Source organism: Anomalospiza imberbis, chromosome Z, assembly GCF_031753505.1.
Source record: "Anomalospiza imberbis isolate Cuckoo-Finch-1a 21T00152 chromosome Z, ASM3175350v1, whole genome shotgun sequence".
Lineage (NCBI taxonomy): Eukaryota > Metazoa > Chordata > Aves > Passeriformes > Viduidae > Anomalospiza > Anomalospiza imberbis.
In genome coordinates this window covers 70,987,321-70,998,271 of record NC_089721.1, presented here as the reverse complement: position 1 = coordinate 70,998,271, position 10,951 = coordinate 70,987,321, and positions in this window count along the sequence as shown.

Here is a 10,951-nt window from a genome sequence, read left to right as displayed (position 1 = left end):
AGGGATATCATAAGGCCGCGGGTGCCGTGTCCATCCCTGCTGCCATCAGCGTTTCCAGCGTGGCCGGCGGCCTCACTGGGGTGTCTGATGATGCACTGCAGGCAGTCCTCCTCCTGCTCCGAGAAGCTGACGGTGGAGATCAACCTTCTGCAGAGAGGGCAGGTGCGGATCTCCCACAGCCAGCGCAGGATGCAGCCCAGGCAGAAGTGGTGGCGGCAGGGCAGGGCGTGGGCGATGTCCCATGGCATCTTGCAGCAGATGGGGCAGCTCTGCTCCCTCCTCCCGCTGGCCATGTCACCTTCTTGCTTCTTGCTTCAGCTCTGCCACCCAAATCTGTACAGCCAGGGTCGTAATCCATCTCCCAGTGATGTCAGAATGCAGCACCAGTTCGTGTCACCCTTCGCCACCCAGTGATGCCACAATGGGACAATCACGTGGCATAGCTGCCTGAAGAAGCCTCATGTTCTACTACAACACGAAATAACTCGCACATTCACAGATGTAAAAGAGGGAAAAGAGAGGAAGTTTATTTCTGACCTCGCAATATACAGAATTCTAAAACTGACAGTGGATTGGAGGACGGAATTGCTACCTCTCCAACCACTCTGGTCAATCTAATAGTTTATTAATTCTTTCTTCCTACAAAAAAGAATGCAAAATAATCATTATTTACATGAACATGTGTGAGAAACTCTAGTAGAAATATGTAAACATTAGAAGGCATAGAAAACTTTTAAAAGAACTTTAAAACTTTTAAAAGAACAGGGCAACAGCCTCACAAATAAAATTCCATGCACAGTTGCTTAAACACTTTCAGGAACTCTACCTAGAAAGTCTGTGCAGTCTGCAAGTATTTTTAAGGCTACCTAAAAGTATTTAAAAAAAAAAATCCCAAAACAACCAAACCACTCACACAGAAAAGTACCCATTCAGCAATGTACCCTACTTGCACTGCCCTGAAATTCTGGGAAATAATCCCTCTGAATCACAGGACTGCTGAATTTATTTTGCTTAATTTTACCTGAGTCACATCCAGCCATTTTTGCCATGCTTTGGTCCAAAACTGCAGCTACTGGAGATCAGACAGCAAGTAAAAGTTCAATGTTTTTTTCACCACCCACCCTCAACAAAACCCAAAACACGTGGTGTAAATTGTCTTGGTATCCTGACATATTTTAAGAAATATTGTGACTCATGTTCCTGAACAGTTTAATTTCTTATGTCAGTTGTGAACTGCAACTCATCAGGAATTAAGGTCTGACTGACAAATATAATTTCTACAGATTAGCAAAACTGCATTAAAAAATCAAGAGCTTTGAAGATGCAGCTGCAGTGAGAGTTTAGATTTAAATAATATTTGCTGAAGAGGCCTTATGTTTCACAGGTTTCCTGCCGATCCAACTCCAGAAGTTCCTAAGATAATATAAATTACATATATAACCTAACACAAAATAGTGTCACAATGATATTTATTAGAATATAAGTGCAGCTCTTGCTGGAAACTACAGGCCATCATGGATAAAATTAATGAGGTCAAAAGATTTAACCCAGAAGAAGGAAAATCAAAGGAAATTAACATTATGTGCTTAATGGAAGTGATACACATCACAACTGAACCCAAAATAGCTGTTCAGACCAAGAACTGAATTTGCTAACAAATGGGCACTGCTTACTTGTCAGAATTAACCTACATTTTACATAAAATTCAGTAGTTTAAGAAACAGATTGTACCACTAGAGAGAAAATTTGACAGAAGAACAGCAAGGCAATTCAACTCCAACAGATTTTACTTTAGTTTGTGCTTTTAAATGTACAGTGATGGACTCTGTAATTTCTGTACTGCTTGGTTTAGAAGTATCTCACAGGCCAGCTGTAGTTGAAGAACCTGGAATGCTCGTCACAAGAGTAAAGACAGTTCTGTGGAACTAATAAAAAACCTTCCCCACACACTTAAGGTCACTTATATTTCTGATTAAATCATTAAATCAGTATTAGAATATATACTAGCATATCTACTAGGTGTCTGTTCACTTTGTTATTAAGAATTTGTCTCATGCTGCTCTAAAAATAATTTCTAATGAAGCACTTTATAACCACGTCCCTGTGTGCTCTCTTCAATTTTCAGCACATTTAAAATAATGAAAATGTAACATATTTAAAGCAGCAACAAGAAATAGTAGGATCAGCAGATACCAACATCAGGGTAGTGACCCCTTTTTCACCATCCTGATCCAGGAAAACAGCAGCTCCCACAGCACAGAGGTCTTTATTATTTGGCCAGGGGATATTTGATGGTGTAGAGGAACAAAAAGGAAGTGTTGTGGAATTGTATCATCCAGAAGCCCCTGGCTCAAACGCTTCTGTCCTTCTGTGCTGGCTGACTCCACCTATTTGTGGCAATTGCTTCCCTATGCAGCAGTTGATTTCCAAGGAGAAGTCTTTAATCCAGCCACTAAAGAAAGCTATCTGACTTTCAAAGCACTTGAACTTCTCAAAAAGTCTGAAAGACATGCTTTGGATTTTTGTCCACACATAAAGCATAAAACTGTTTGGCCGTTTATTAAGATAAAGAATATGAAAGTGTTTGACATAATTTCATTTCTTATTTCAACCCTCCTACTTCTGTAAGTCACATTTAAGCAGCATTTTATGCAAATGCAGGCTTTCATTTGCTAAAGATAAAGGTGTAACATTAAAACTATTGAGGATGTTAGTGCTGTGGGGGAAGAAAAAAGGTCACACTTGAACAGTCTTTAATACTTTAAAAATGAAACTTAAAAATTGCCTCTCAATCATGACTTGTTTAATTTCAGGGCAAAATTGAGCCATTTATGACCAATGCATTGCTCTTCTAATGAACTTCTGTTACTGCATTGCACCACCAGCTACTAATCTGACATTTCAAAATTTGTCATATTTCCACTAGTAGCTTCATTTACAAAAGCAGTAGAAAGTTTCAAAAATTGCTAGCAGCAAGTTAGCACTTTTCTCCAACAGTTCTGTCTGGATTCTTTTGGGGGAACAAAAATTCACCTCTAATTCTTAAATGGGTCTCAATGAGAAGAAATTTATTTTAGTTGCAGGACCATAAACAAACAGGTGCCCACAATTCTCCTGTTTTATTTGTGACTTGGAGTGGGAAAATCTAACTCACTGGTAGTGAATATTTAAAAATGAGACCAGTGAAGTCCCCCCATGTCTGGGGAAGTCTGGAGCCCCTTACACTGACATTAATAAAATTAGGAGTATGAGAAATGGACAGATTACACACCAGAGAGCCGCTTGATCTGGGCAGAGACAGAACCAAATCAAAATCCAAAGGACATTTTTGAAGCACAGCCAGAAGTCGTCGCTAACAGGCAAACTCCTGCTTTATTCCAAAAGAACTCTAATTTTAAAGAAACCAGAGGCCAGCTAAGATGAGTATTGCAATATTATTAGCACAGAAAAAGCAAGGAAAAATGTCCTGGAACTTCCTATCTAGGTCTAAAATAAACTTTTTTTTTCTTTTTAGTTCTATCCATTAAACAGTATGCCCAATACTCTAATTATAGGCTTGGGAAAAAAAAAAAAAAAAAAAAAAAAAAAACAAAACAAACAAAAAAAAAAAACTTAAGAAATATTTTAGGAATTATTGGTTTTAGCTACAAGCCCTTAGTCCTGCCTATGCTTCCTTAAGCATAGGACAATTTTTTTTTAACTAGGTACCAAAAAAAATTTGCCTTAGGGTGAAAACTGTCTTCAAACTGTTCAAAAGATGTAATATAAATCCATATGGAATTTGCAGGGATTTCCAAACAAGTGTTCTGGGACATATGTTCAGGAGATCACGGATTTGTGACTTGGTAGGAAGCATTTTTCCCAAAGCAACTCTGCAGAATAAACATTTTCTTAATAAAACCTTTAATCCAGATGGGAAAGATCATAATCCAGGTGTTTCTTTGCTGTACATATGGTCACACTTAACCACAGACATACTTTTATACCAAACACAAAGATTAAGGTAAATTGAAAATATTCAAAAAGACAAGTGGTAAAAGTAGACACTGAGTGGTAACACAGACATTGAGTTTCTCATTTATCTTTGGTGAAACAAGACTTCCAAGGAAATAAAAACAGGGCTAACCTGACAGGGCTGCAGGAAAGATGGAGAGAGACAATTGCCGAGGGCTGGAGGGACGGGACACAGGGAACGGCTCCCAGGGCCACAGGGCAGGGCTGGATGGGACACTGGCAATCAGGAATTGCTCCCTGGCAGGGTGGGCAGGCCCTGGCACAGGGTGCCCAGAGCAGCTGGGGCTGCCCCTGGATCCCTGGCAGTGCCCGAGGCCAGGCTGGACACTGGGGCTGGGAGCAGCCTGGCGCAGTGGGAGGTGTTCCTGCCATGGCAGGGGTGGCACTGGATGGGCTTTGAGATCCCTTCCAACCTAAACCATTCCATGATTCTATGGCTCCATAAAAGAAAAAAAAAGAAAAAAAAAAGTGTTAAGTGATTTACACTTTGCATTGCTCCACTTCCTGACTTTAATCATTACAAATGATCATTGACATGAGTGATTTAAATTTCTGCCTGTGATGTCAGAAAAATCCATGAAGTCAGCCCAGCATGCATTAAAGTCCACAGAAGAGCTGCCATTAGCAGCAACAAGCTTTGAATTAAGCCTTGTGGTAACTCATCAGACAAAGGCCGGGAGAGGTTTTTTGAACCTTCAGGCACCTTTTCAGCCTGCTGTGACTTTCTTCCAAAGAAGAAATGTCTTTCAGTATGACAGAATGCTAACCATGCAGACAAATCTCCCACCCCTCTGGCCTCCTCAGAAAGATCTGACATTTTCTGGAGCAGAGCAAATGAATGGGTAGGTCTGAACCAGAAACTTTCCCATTATGTGTGTGAGATGGCACGCTTGCACATATTTCAGTAAAACATTTAGAGACAAAGACACCACCACACCTGATAGGCCTTTCTTGGCTTTTCACATGGGTGTTACCTTCGGAATTTATCTGAAATATTAGGACAGGGGAGAGATATTAGGACAGCAAACACAAAACCTGCATCACCAAAGATCTGCTTTGGTCATCCCCAAACCTCTGTCTCACCACAAAAGGGACCTTTATGGAATGCACATCCACAGCACACAGGTGATATGCATAACCCCTGACCACCATTAGCTCCTTTACTGATGGTGCACAGCTGGATCATGAGAAGAAAAGAAAAAAAAAAAAAAAAAAGTTACATAGTGAGAAAGGAAAGGAAAAATAGGTCAGTTCTGTAGAGTAGATTGTGAGAAAGTCAGGAAAAATCCACCAGGCACAAGAGATATTGGACTACACAGATCTAACACCACGTGTGTCTTTATTGAGGCTGGTCACACAGGAATTTAATCAGTTTTTATTTAACACACAGGCTGAATCTGGTGAAATGCAGGGCCTATAGAGTCTCTTAAATCTCTACTTTTTCAATTCTCGTGAAAAGACATGAAATCCATAGAGTAAGACCCAAAAGTAATTCTTTTTTCCTCTGTCTGTTAAAAAGCCTGAAATGTTCAGCCATAAAAAGCTAAAATGTAATTTGATCTAGGAAAGATGTAGAGGATTGACACCTGTATTTTCTAGGTCTTGAACAGGGTTTATAGGACGTTCCAAGTAATTATCTTAACCAGCCTTCTTACTAAAAAACCAACATTTTAATTGAGTTATTTTGAAAAAAAATTATCCTGACAATCATGTATTCATGATAGGATTTCACTCTTCTCTATACTCTGCAAATGTGTCCAATTACTTAATTTGATTAACTGATGTAGCATAACGATTTCAGTCCTTATCAGCAGTGTGCTTTCTCCTCTTCCAAAGGTCAAGATTGAGGCAGATGTTTGAAAAAATTATCCTCCACAACAATTTTCAGCCCATCTGGCAGCTGTTTTTCCAAGAACATTTTCAATCTTTTAGTTATTTATTTTTAAATTATGAAAACTAAAACGAATTTGATAACTGAAAATTATTAAAAAAAAAAAAAAAAGCTGTGTAAGTAACTAAAAACTAGTCATTAAAAGCTTCTCTTTGATCAAGAAAGGACAATTTGCTGGAACAATTATATTTGCTTTGTTTTCACACTCATATTTCACAGGAAATGGGACACAGGAGACCTGTCCCATGAAGACTGACATGCACAATTAGAAGTCATGAAGTACTACAGGTAAACATCAAAGCCTAGAGTGATAAGGCACTTACCTCAGTAGTAAATAAGAAAAATAAGAACTGGGCCTTTGAGAGCCATTTCCCCTTTGAAATGCATGTATTATTCTTCTTAAAAAGCCCTCAATATTTTAATTTTTAAAATATTTTTTAAATATTTAATTTTTAAAATATTTATAAAGCATTTTTAATCTCCCTCAGGTTTAATTTGTTTGATTTGGTGCAGTGGGAATCCAGAAAAGTGATTTTCCTCTGCCTGGACCCATGTCTGCCAGCACAGCAATGCAGAGAGAAGCAGAGTTCTGGGACCAGGACAATAGTTACCACGAGTCTGGATGTGAAGTGGGGTTATCTTTCCATGGGTTTTTGCTTAACTTACAACTTTTTCTTATACATTTTTTTTTTTTAAGCTCCAGAGCAGGCTTCAAAGTTCTCTTCTGGGACACTCCATTGCATCTGCAGTTGCCCCACTGGAAGCAAAGCAGCTTAGTTTGACTAAAGAGGCACATTGATTTAATTATTATTAATTAAATATCCTTAATCTTTATATCTCACTCTCTCTAGAGGGAGATATAAAGAAACTGAGGTGGTTTCTTTTCCAGTTCCCAAATTGCTATGGAGCTACAGAGCTTTCTACAAGTGCGACTTTTACTGTGCCCCACAAAATATGTCACAGAACTCACAGAATTTCACAAAATATGTCGCGAAATAATTCAATTTGCACGGTAGCTGTCATTTGGTTTTGTCAAATGTTTCCAGCTAGTGATGTTCTCTCATGCTAGAGACATCATGAGGAAAGGGGGCCTGGAAATTTCACAGTTTTAGGGCTGGATTTGCAGAATGCAGTCTGTGCACTGCTTTGAGTTCTGCATTCACAGCCAAAATTCAATGAAGCTGTAAATGTGGAACTTACATTTGGAGGGGCAAAAAGAAACTGGGAGTTCAGTAAAGAGCCTGAAGACCATGCAGTTGGCTCAGGAGTATGTGGGTTTTGTTTGTAAATTTTCCTTGCCGGCCAAATTTGTTTAAAAGACCACTCTGCTTTCTTGCTAAAAAGCTGTGTTCTCACAAAAAAAAAAAAAAAAAAAGATCTCATTGAACAGATTAAATTCTTAAATACAAACAAAATAAATAATAAATTTCAGTCTTTAAGAGGAAAGCAACACCTGATATTGTATGACTGCAATCACCTACGTTCCTTAAACCTGGGCTCTTGAGTTTCAGGATCTGAATTTGGAGTGGACCTGTGCCTGAAATTTTGATTGTCCCCCTTTGAATAACTTGTGCTGACCTTGTTTAAACTGCCCCTAAAAGAATGAATATTTTACAGTGCTTTGTCTGGGGCTAAGCAGTGTCCAGAAACAGTAATAATTTCCAAGAGAAACACCTGAAAAATGAGAGCAATTTTCTTTGCTGTTTTGATGTTGGACCCAGACCAAATTTCCAACCTACCGTGATGTAGGAGCAAAAAATCTGCATCACTTCCTTGGCTGTCCTGGGATCCTTTCCACCCTAGGCCATGCCAGTAAAAATATATGTACATATAAAAGAGAATACCCTTTACTGTGGAAGTGGATCATACACTGCCTATGCTTCTTGACTTAAAGATCACAGTAGGGAAAAAAAAAAAAAACAAACAACTAGCCAAGCAATTTTTTTTAAACTTGGCAGTAAACTATAAGACTGAATCTGCACAACTATCACAGATTAAATTCTAATTAGAATGAAGTAAAATAAGCAGAGGCAGAAAAGTCATGCTTTCAATATATGCCATGTAAGGAGAAGTGATCTGACTGGTTAAATATAATAAAGAAATGTAATTAAAATATAGGTAAAACATAGGCTCTTAATTCTTTAAAAAAATATATTTTTTTAGAGTGGGGCAGCACATTGCTTGGGTAGAGCCTGCATGAGCTTAGGAATTATTATCAAATATGAAATTTATTTCATAGCTAGCAGACATACTGCAGTGTGTGCTGCTTGACCTCATTCCCAGTTCACTGCATTGGTTTCCCTCATCATTACCAAAAGAGCTAAACTTGGAATAAACCATTGAGTACTGATATTTTCACCAGTGCACATCAGTTTGTTAGCAACAGCACAGAGCGAAGATTTTGGAGAAATTAGAACATAACAATGTGACAGGCTTAGACAATGTGGGAAATTTATGATGCAACAGTTGGAGGCAACAGAATGTCATCGAAATTATTTAAACTACAGCATTAAATCTGCTGATTTTGGAGCAATCTCAGCAAGCCTAAAAGAAAATTCAGCAGAAGAATAAAGAATCCATTCAACCACCAATTGGATTCTCAGTCTCACAGGAGCTTCTGATGCTCACTGTAGCACCAACTGCAGTGAAATTCAGGTTGTAGTGTCAGAGTACTCAGGTTGTGAGTTGATGTGGATATTGATGTCCAGTGAGTGACTGTACACTAAACTTGGGTTTTCCCTTGTTAATCATCCCAGAGTCACCACTCCCAGAGAGAGGGAGAGGGACATTATTTTTTTCCTCTCATTCCAAGAACACCTGTGAGAAGGAAAGTAATAAAACCTCTGAAGTCTAATAGGGATGTTTCGTAGGAAAAAATAGAAATAAAAGAGCCAGCTGTGCTCATGTGCTCCTTGCCATAGCTCACAGCAGACTACAATGGGATGGATTGTGTGCTCTGTATTTCACAGAGCATCTTCAGTGGATGGGAACTAGCACCCTACCCACCACCAAACATCTGCAAACAAGCCCAGGCAAACAAAGAAGGCTCTCAGGGTCCTGGATGATAACTTGGATGTGTTTTGGAATTTTGAAAGAAGTGTTTGTCCAGGGAAGGATGAAGGCGGGGCAGACGTAGTGCAGCTGCAAATTTCCAGGGAGGTTTGATGCATTGCAGTTGTAGGCTGGAGAGGAGAACAAGGTGGTGCCACAGAGATCAAGATTAAAGGTCTGGGAGCCTGTTTGGTTTGGCTGGGATTCATTGCCAACATGAATGAATACTTCTGTTTATTTTAACAGGTCTAGCTATGCTCTGTTTATGGCTCTAATATTTCACTAGCATTATTTCCTCCCTTCTCTTCAACTCTTCTTCCTGTCCTCTTCTCTTACCCCCTTTCTCTTTAACAGCTCACAGGGTACTTCTTCCATTTATTCTCATTTCCCAAGCACTGCCTTTGCCATTTTCTATCACAGCAGAATCTCTAAGTCAATAAAGTGATCTCGTGTACGAGGTCAAATTACAGCAGCCAGAGTAAAAACTGTTCAAGTCAGGGGTTAGTGCATGAAACCCTTTCTCAGCTCATAAATAAAATATTAAAACAGTTTTGTAGTTGGATTTTTTTTTTTCACAGTTTAGCATTATATACTTTAAATGTCACTTGGGAGAGAATTCAGTACAGGTAGCAACATCGCCCTGGTGTTTCCTCACTCTGGGACAGAAAGTTCAGCACTGGAGTCAATTTCCACACAATTATGTGCTGGCAACCTCATCAAAATCAATGCAACGCCATCCATAATTTTTAAAAGTTAATTGAATTACCAAAGAGTTAACCACACTTAAAGTATTGATTAATGCTCACATCTTCAAATTTTATACCTGAGAGATTAACAGTTAGAGATTGACAGTTTCTATGGCAACAGCTAATTCTGGTGACTAATTTCACAAATTCAACAGCTGAACAGAAAATCGTCAAGGACGCAATGAAAGTCAATAATTAACATAAGTCACAGATTGGAATGCATTGACACAAACTTTTAATTGCATTTGTGAGCACAACATTATTTTAAAGGCATTTTAGCCATGGAAATTTTAGTAAGAAAATAATAGTAGCACACATTCACATCCAATACTACTTTTGTGTATGCAAGTGAATTTGGGAAAACAGTTGTCTTCTTGTCTCCAAATGTCTGAATACCAGGAATTACTTTATCTAGGTTCAAATAACTTCTTGCACAAGTTTATAACCTGTGCATATGTGATGTATTTAGGAGCACTATATAGTAAAAACTGAAAAAAAGAAAATAAATTACAGTTACCTCAATTTTTGTAGTTGTCTATGTATTCAGAAAGATTTTTAAAAGACTTGAAAAGCAAGAAAATTATTTATTTAATTATTATTATTAATAATTTTGGTCTTCCCCTGCCTGTAATGATATGGCTTCCTACACAAATTACTGGATTTCTCTGTCATTGGGAAATCATTCTTAATTTTCATGATAATACAATGACAGTGGTTCTTACAATAAAATACACTGTGTTTATGTACACAGTACTAACAATATAATGGCAAGATAAATATCTAAAGAACTGATGGACACATGGTTTAGGCATTTTAATTTAGTCATATAATGGTGGTAATAACAGATAAGACCTGTGTCTTTTCTTGCTGGAAATGCGTTGCTGTTCTCAACTCTTCACCATTTCTGTCCTCACATTCCCACCCCAGCACTTCTCAGATCTGGGGCACATGAAGTAATGAAGCCCAAATGTCCCTGGGAGACCTGTTGCAAAGGGGAATTGTTTAGTAATGATAGCACAATGCATGTGCAGACAAGCCGGTAGCACTCTATATGAGTGGTACAGCTTTACAGGGTGTGTCTTGCTGCAGCTTTGGTCACCCCTTCCACCTGTTAATGCCCACCAGACACCAGGGATTTGTCATTATGGACACAGAGCTCTAAGCAGCTGGTTTGGATTTGACTAATATCAAATTACTTTTGATAATTATGGTGGGTTTTTCACCCTGAGTTCATCAGCTTGTGGTTCCT